The 7,584-nt window shown below is 59.4% G+C and overlaps 1 long non-coding RNA gene across 2 annotated transcripts; it reads right to left on the bottom strand.

Moving 5' to 3' along the window:
* Window positions 1-343: 343 nt before the first annotated feature.
* Window positions 344-6,067, bottom strand: LOC144274832 (uncharacterized). Of its 2 annotated transcripts, XR_013347965.1 has the most exons (3): window positions 5,703-6,067; window positions 5,023-5,114; window positions 344-3,449 (listed from the first exon to the last, which is right to left on the bottom strand). It is a non-coding gene; the product is annotated as an uncharacterized LOC144274832 (long non-coding RNA). The 2 variants fall into 2 exon arrangements; XR_013347964.1 differs by having other exon boundaries at window positions 344-5,114.
* Between the last annotated feature and the right edge of the window lie 1,517 nt (window positions 6,068-7,584).

The raw sequence follows: 7,584 nt of genomic DNA, 5'->3' as shown, positions 1-7,584 counted from the left end.
ATAACAGGCTGAGCTGGTGCCGAATGACTGTGGAGTGTGCTTTTGGCCGTTTAAAGGGTCGCTGGCGCTGTCTGTATGGGAAGCTGGACCCGGCCGATGACAATATCTCAGGGGTAATATCTGCATGCTGTACCCTCCATAACATTTGTGAAGGGAAGGGTGAAAGATTCACTCAGGCATGAACCTTGGAGGTTCAACACCCGGAGGCTGAATTTGAACATGCAGTAATGTCAGGTGCCCTGCACAGGAGTGAAGTGAAGTGATTCCAATGCTACACTGACATGCAGTGCCTGTTTCTTTCCTGGGCTAAGGTATCTTTTACTTAATGCAATAATAAAGAATGTTTTCAAAGGCAAAACATTCATTTATTGAAAAGAAACACAACTGCTTGGGAAAAAGAAAGGGCATGACTCATCTGTGCTGTGTGGAAGTAGGGAAGGGGGCGGGGTGGGGAACGGGACAATCACAGGTTTGCATCTGTCCTGTTCTTATACTCAGCCTTCCTGTCTGGAGTGCTGCACAATGAGTGCTGCACTTCTGGCTGGCTAAAATGCCTGGTGATGGGGGCTGAGTGCTGTGGGTCGGGGTCGTAGTTTGCAGGGCTGGGTGGTGAAGCTTCAGGTGTCGGAGGCAGCTGGTGGTGATAAGAACCCGGCTGTTGGAGAAAGTGGGTTGGAGGTGACATGGGGGCCCAAGGGAAAGACTTTTGGGACAAGGGCTGCGGTGGGAGGGCAGGTGCGGATCTGCTCTGCCTGCATGGCTACGAGCGCCTGGATCGAGTCCGCTTGGCGCTCCATGATGCTTAGCAGCCACTCCGTGCTTTGGTGCCAGCGATCCATATTTTGCTGGCGGACGCTCTTTTCACTCTCCCACCACTTCTGCGCTTTTTGATTTTCATTAAGGGACGGCTGCATGACTTCATGCAGCAGGTCCTCTTTGCTTTCTCGCATACGCTTCCTGATTCTTTGGAGTCTTTCAGCCGTTGATAACAAGGACGGCTGGGAACTCAAGGTTGCATCTGTAAAGCCAAAATGCAACACTTAACAGAGGCAGCATTGTTCACACCAGACAGAGCAATGATTCCCCCGCACTGAAAGTAGACACGCACAGTCTACACAATACCAGAATTTGCCCATCCCAAAGCTTGTGCACGTAACCCACAGGAGCCCCAAAATGGTGAGCAAGCACAGGGGCAAGGGGGACTGATTGATTCACGGCCACACTGTCCTCTGGGTTTCTGTGCCTCGGGGAGAGCCAACAGCAGCAGGGGGGCCCCTATACTGAATACTGTCCCCACATTTTCCACAGGATGTGTTTGTCCTGGAAGAGATCTCGCTGGTGAGGGTGACCTGGGAAGCAAGGGAGGGTCTTCTCCAGCAAGGCGGCTTCCGCTCCGGCCCGTCCGCTCCGGCCCGTCTGCAGCTTGCCTGTGTGCAGCAATGGTCCCCCCGCCCCTCCCGGCACAGTGGTGGGGACATGTTAGCCTGACTGGGACAAGGGCCACAGAGGCTCTCCCAAGGAACCTGCGCAAGCCCATTGCCCAGCTTCTGCATGAGACCTTTGAAGAGATCGCTGAGGCTGATTGCCGCGATGTGAGAGAGCTCATCAACGCCCTATTCCGCATCTAGGCACACGGCCCTAACCCTCCTCGCCCCAAGAGCCCGCCCCCAACAACTTCCTTCCCAAAATAAAAGCCGCTTGCCGGGAACCTCCTCTGGAGTTTGTCCTTCCCCGAGCACTGGCCGCTGCGACTGGCTACCTTCCTCCTGGCTTGAGAACAGCTCCTGGCTGCATGCTGGGGGTGCTGGGCTGTCCCCCTCCTCCTCAGCACCCTCGCTGGCAGGGGGCTGCGGATCGGGAGTGAGGGGCACCGGCAGGGCTGGGGGGGGCAGGACTGGGCTAGCAGGGGCTGCGGGTCGGGAGTGAGGGGCACCGGCAGGGCTGGGAGTGGAGGGGATGGAGGAGCCATTCTCTGGGGGTAGCTGACATGGGGCAGGGGTGCGCAGTGGTTCCCAGAGCGGCAAGGACCAAACCGAATCTGAGGTCTTCATAGGTTTAGAGTTCCAAGTGTCTGAATTCCACAGCCAGGACTCCTGGGTTCTGTCCCAGCCCTGGGAGGGAGGTGGGGGCTAGTGGTTAGAGCGGGGGAGGGCAGGGCACCAGGACTCCTGGGTCCTCTTTTTACCTATGCTGCTGACTTACCTAGTGTCTTTAGTTAGTCCCCAGCCCCTCCCTACCCCCCCCCCGGGGGGTTATGAATGGCCGCCCCATCCAATTTGCTCAGAACTTTCCCTCCGGAGCGTCTCTCTCCCCCAGCCGCCCACACAGGTTCGTCAGGCTGGATCAGTGCCAAGGGCGTTGCCTTGCCCGGAGGGAAGTAGCGTGTTTGGGCCACATCCGTGGGGCTTTTGTTCTCTGAGTGGGAGGGGTTTCTTCTTATCCTTGTCAAAACTTTCCTCTCTCTGCGGCGGGATGGGGGCTGCTGGGAAGCTGCCAAGGCTGGGATCCCTCTCGCCTGGGTTTCTTGGCCTGCTGAAGAGAACCTGGAGCCCTCTCGTCTCTGCCCGTTCTGGAAGCCGGGAAATCTGAGAAGCCACAACACCTCGGTTGTAGCTGAGCCACCCCCCACCCCCCGAGACCCCCCCGAGACAGCTGTTCTAGGTGGCTCTTCATTCTGGAATCCCAGAACGAAGACAACTCTGGCTGCTAACTGAATTGGATTAGAATTAGAATTGAATTTGTTCTACAATGAGACACCTAGAACCCCGTCTCTCTGGCATCCCGAATGAAGCCAGTCCCCTCTGCTAACCGAGTGGGTGATTCACGTGCTCTCGAACGAGGGGACTCCTGGAACCTGCTACGTCTTGATTCCAGAATCGAAGCCAGCTCCAGGCGGTCCCATCATTTGAAGTTCCGGAATGAGGAGAAGCCTCGAACCTGGTCTTTCTGGAATACAGCAAGAAGCCAACCCCAAGTCTGAACAGAATTTTGTAACGGGGTGCAGCACCTAGAACCCAGACGTTCTAGAAGTCAGAAAGAAGGCAATCTTGAGCCACAGGGGACAATAAAAGATCACACCATTGCGTGGTCTGGGTGCTTGTAGTGAGGCAGAGTGGCCTCCGTTTGAACTGGAGAGCGAGGGACCACTACATTCCCTCTGGCAGGCAGAGCCGAATCCGACCCAGCACTGGAAGTCCCAGGGTGGGACAGGAAGTATAAAACCACAGCCCCAGAGCTCGGTTGGGGCTGGACCACCGGAGGGAGCAGACATCTCTTCCAAGGAGCGGAGATCTTTGCAGGGTCCTGGACGGACACCCAAGTGCAGCTGTGCCCTGCGGACGGAGGAGATGGATGAGTAGCCCAAGGAGCGGCCAGGACCGCCATCCAAGGAATGCCCCAAGGAGCTATGGGGACTGCCGGCGGCCGAGAACCCCGAGGAGACAGAGGACCTGTGGACGACAGAGCCCTATGCCCAGACTGTGGTAGGAAGCAGCCCACGGGAACCAGACTTCAAGCCGGTTCTGCGGCCGGAGAGCGAGTCGGTGTGTTTCGGGAGGATCCCCAGTGGTGAACCCATCCGCCATTATTAGGGCCCCGGACTGGGACCCAGTGGAGTAGGGCAGGCCCGGGTCCCTCTACCCCCACCACCATCACTGACCTCAACCCTGGGGTGGCAGCTAAACCCCCTCTTTTTGTCCAGAAGGCCTGGACTGTTTTGTGGGCTCACCCCCGCCAGGTGGCTGTGGAGCCATAGGCTGTTTGTGCTCCGACTGTTACTTGCTGTCTGCCTGGAGTGAGGCGAAGCAGCCGCCCTCCCTCGAGAGCGAGGGACCACGACAGTGCTCTAGGAGCACCAGGAAACGGGTCTTTCTGGGACGCAGGAGGATGCAGAACACTTACGTTCTGCAGCCCAGAGCCCTTGGTGGCTCTGGGCAGCTGGCAGAGTTTCTGAGTGGTCCGACTGTGGTTGGGGTGGACCTGCCATGTTGCCGTTACAGCATTACGTTTCCTAGAACGCAGGGAAACCAAAACGGGCTCCGGGGTTCATGGGGCATTTCTGGACCGGCACAGTCTAGAGCTCTGACTCCTCTGGGAAATCTAGGGTTCTGGAATCCAGAACCGTCATCTCTCCAGCGGCCTGGGTTTGGAGGCAGCAGGGATCTTTGGGTTCTGGAATTCAGTGCTTCTCGGTGGATCCCCGCCCTTCTCGGACATCAAAACACGACGTTCAAGAATTCAGAAAGTATTTTTTCCAGAAAACGTGGCACCCTAGAACTCTGACTCTCCAAGCTGCACCCTCTAGAACCCAGTGTTTTCTGAATTCCCCATCCAGGACTCCGGGGTTCGATCCTGGCTCTGGGAGGGGAGTGGGATCTAGAGGGTAGTCGCTCTAGAACCCAGAATGTGCCGCCTAGAGCTCTAGAAGCCATGCACCTTGGGGCGATGAGTTCTGGAGCCAAAAATTCCACATACGCCAGCTCTAGACATGCTAGAACCCCTTTGGTCATATGTGCTCTAGAACACAGAATGATTAGCCCCGTCACTCAAGAAATGGGAATGTTCTGTTCCCGGAGGTCTAGAACCCATGGCGTTCATCTCCCCCGGGAACTCTAGGACAGCGTTTCGCACTGACCAGTCCGTGGGCCGGTGCCACTCCCTGAGATCTCCCTGACACCGTTTAGGACGGCAGCAAGCAGGTCCCTGATATTAAAAACGTTGAGAAATATTGCTCTAGAACTCAGAACCTTCAGACATCCAATGTTCTAGAATGTGGGAGCCTTGGCCCCCCCCACCCACCCCCGGGTCTCATCGTGCATCTGGGAAATCCCGTTAATTCTCCTTACCCCTACCCATTCCTGGGGTTTAGGGGAGAGCACGCATGCTCTAGAACAGTGGGCGCTCTAGAACAGCGCCACATTCCAGAACCCGGAACACATCACCGCTTCACGCGGACGAGGCAGGAGGGAGCTGGCTCTACACATAGTCAGTGCGGAGTGGGGCTGTTCGAGGCCGGATGCCAACCTTCTACTGCTGCTGCTTAACGGCGTTATTCCGCTCACTCTTGGTTTAGAGGGCTGAGCTCTTGGTGGAGACGGCTGAAAGGTCAGTAGATGCTGCGGGGGGGCGGGAGGGGAGAGTGGTGAGGGGACTGCTCAGAGTAGGGTAATTGCCTTCTACTGCTGCCAGCTCATGGAGTCGCTCCTCCGGCTCCAAGATCAGGGAGTGAGGCTGCTGGGGAAGAGAGACCAGCTCGCTGCCGCGGATTTCATCCCAGGAAGTGGCCAATCAGCCGTGGCCACATCGTTCCCAACGCTGTCCTACAGTCCCAAGGAACGGGTGCGGGGGGGTCTGCTGGAGAAGAAACGGCGCTCGTCCCACACTGCGTCTGTCGGCCGAGGGCAGGGCCGCGGGGAGCTGTGCGTGTCCGGCGGAGTTACGCTGAGCTGAGGGTGAGTGTCCAAGGCCGGGCTGGCCCAGGGGGGATGGAAAGTGAGGTCCTGTCTGTCCATGCAACGGGATGGGGGCGCGGATTCTAGAGATCCTTCACCCATAGGTATAGGGCAGGGAATGGGGCACGGGGCCTGTCCCCTCCAGGGAGCGCCGGCTCCCATCCGGCCCCAGGGCGGGGACTGGCTGGCTCAGGGGGGTAGGGAATGGGGCACGGGGCCTGTCCCCTCTAGGGGCACAAGACCCTAACATACCTTGTATAGCAACTCCTGGGTTCTACTTCTAATTTGGGACAGGAGTGGGATCCAGTGGCTTAGAGCAGAGGGGGTTGGGAGCCCGGACTCCTGGGTTCTGTTGCAGCGCTGGCAGGAGAGGGGGGAGCCGTCTGCCACAGATCCGCCCGCTCGCCGTGTGACATCGATGCCGGTCCTCGCTGGGTGTGCCTGGGGTTGAAGCTGGGCTGCGGGGGGGATGGCACAAGGGCTGCGGCTGTGACTGATCGTCAGCCAGCTTCGCCTGGCCGGGGGCTGTGGGGTAATCGCAGCCTGGGGTACCCGGCCCGGGAGGCCTGTCACACGCTCGTCACAGGCCCGTGGGAGAGACACCCCAGCTCTGCCGGCGCCCCTCACCCCCGCCCCGCAGCCCCCGGTGTCCCCCCAGCTCTGCCGGCGCCCCTCACCCCCGCCCCGCAGCCCCCGGTGTCCCCCCAGCTCCGCCGGTGCCCCTCACCCCCGACCCGCAGCCCCCTGTGCAATGGGGGGGCCCCCAGGTTCCCAGCCTTGATCTGCCTCACTGGGGCCCTGGCTTCACCGGCAGCCTTGAGCCCCCGGCCCTGAGCCTGGATCCCCCCCAAGCCCTGACCTCAGATCCAGCCCCGCCCGCCCCCCGCCCTGCCCCAGCCCAGCTCCTCTCCCCGAGCCAGGCTCCCCCCCAGCCCCTTCAGACCCCCGGCCTCAGAGACTGGGGGGAGGCGTCTCCAGGGCCCCCCCGCCACATTGTCATGGCGATGATGGCCCCGGTGTTGCCATGGAGATGACCCGCCATCCAGGTGCCTTATGACCTGCATGGGGTTCCATGACCTCTGACCCCTCTGGCGTTGCCACGGTGGGGACCTGCGACCTCTTGAGTGTCGCCATGGCGTTAACCTGGCTATGAGGAGCACCATGTGGTTGCCACAGTGATGACCTCATGCGACCCATGACCTCCTTGACCTTACCCAACCTCATGAGCGCCCTGCTGTTGCCATAGCAACGACCTCATGTATCCTGTGACCCCACTTGGCCTTTGAACTCTTTGGCTGGGTGACCTCTGACCCCCTGGGGGTTGCCATGGCTGTGACCCCATGTGGCTAATCACCCCCTTGAGGCGGACCTCCCATGACCTATGACCTCCTTGGCGTTGCCATGGCGCTGACACCATGTGACCTCTCACACAGTGCCCACGATGATGTCATCGTGGCTGTGACCTCACGGGTCCCCCCACATGTGACATCATGGCTTTGCCTCGCCCACTGCCCACCACCCCCACCCCCATGCTTCAGCCACGGGTCCCCACACCCCGCCCAGAGCCGAAGAGAGAACCCAGGCGTCCTGGCTCCCACCCCCACCCCCGCTCTAACCACTAGACCTCCCCTCCTGAGTCTCTGGTGTCGTGTCTGTTCTCAGTGTGGGTGTGTTTGTCTGTTTACCTATTTATCCCTGTTTGTGTCTTTGTACCTGTTACTGTGTGTGCATGCGTGTGTGTGTAGCTGGGGTGTAGCTAAGGCGTGTGTGTGTGTACCTGGGGGGGGGTGTCTAGCTGGGTGTGTGGGTGTGTGTGTGTGTACCTGGGGGGGTGTCTAGCTGGGTGTGTGTGTGTGTGTGTACCTGGGGGGGGTGTCTAGCTGGGTGTGTGTGTGTGTGTAGCTGGGGTGTAGCTAAGGCGTGTGTGTGTGTACCGGGGGGGTGTCTAGCTGGGTGTGTGTGTGTGTGTGTACCTGGGGGGGGTGTCTAGCTGGGGGTGTGTGTGTGTAGCTGGGGTGTAGCTAAGGCGTGTGTGTGTGTGTGTGTACCTGGGGGGGGGTGTCTAGCTGGGTGTGTGGGTGTGTGTAGCTGGGGTGTAGCTAAGGCGTGTGTGTGTGTGTGTGTACCGGGGGGG

Source organism: Eretmochelys imbricata, chromosome 14 (assembly GCF_965152235.1).
Source record: "Eretmochelys imbricata isolate rEreImb1 chromosome 14, rEreImb1.hap1, whole genome shotgun sequence".
Lineage (NCBI taxonomy): Eukaryota > Metazoa > Chordata > Testudines > Cheloniidae > Eretmochelys > Eretmochelys imbricata.
Note: the sequence above shows the minus strand (reverse complement) of the source record. Positions and strands in the feature narration are given on the sequence as shown.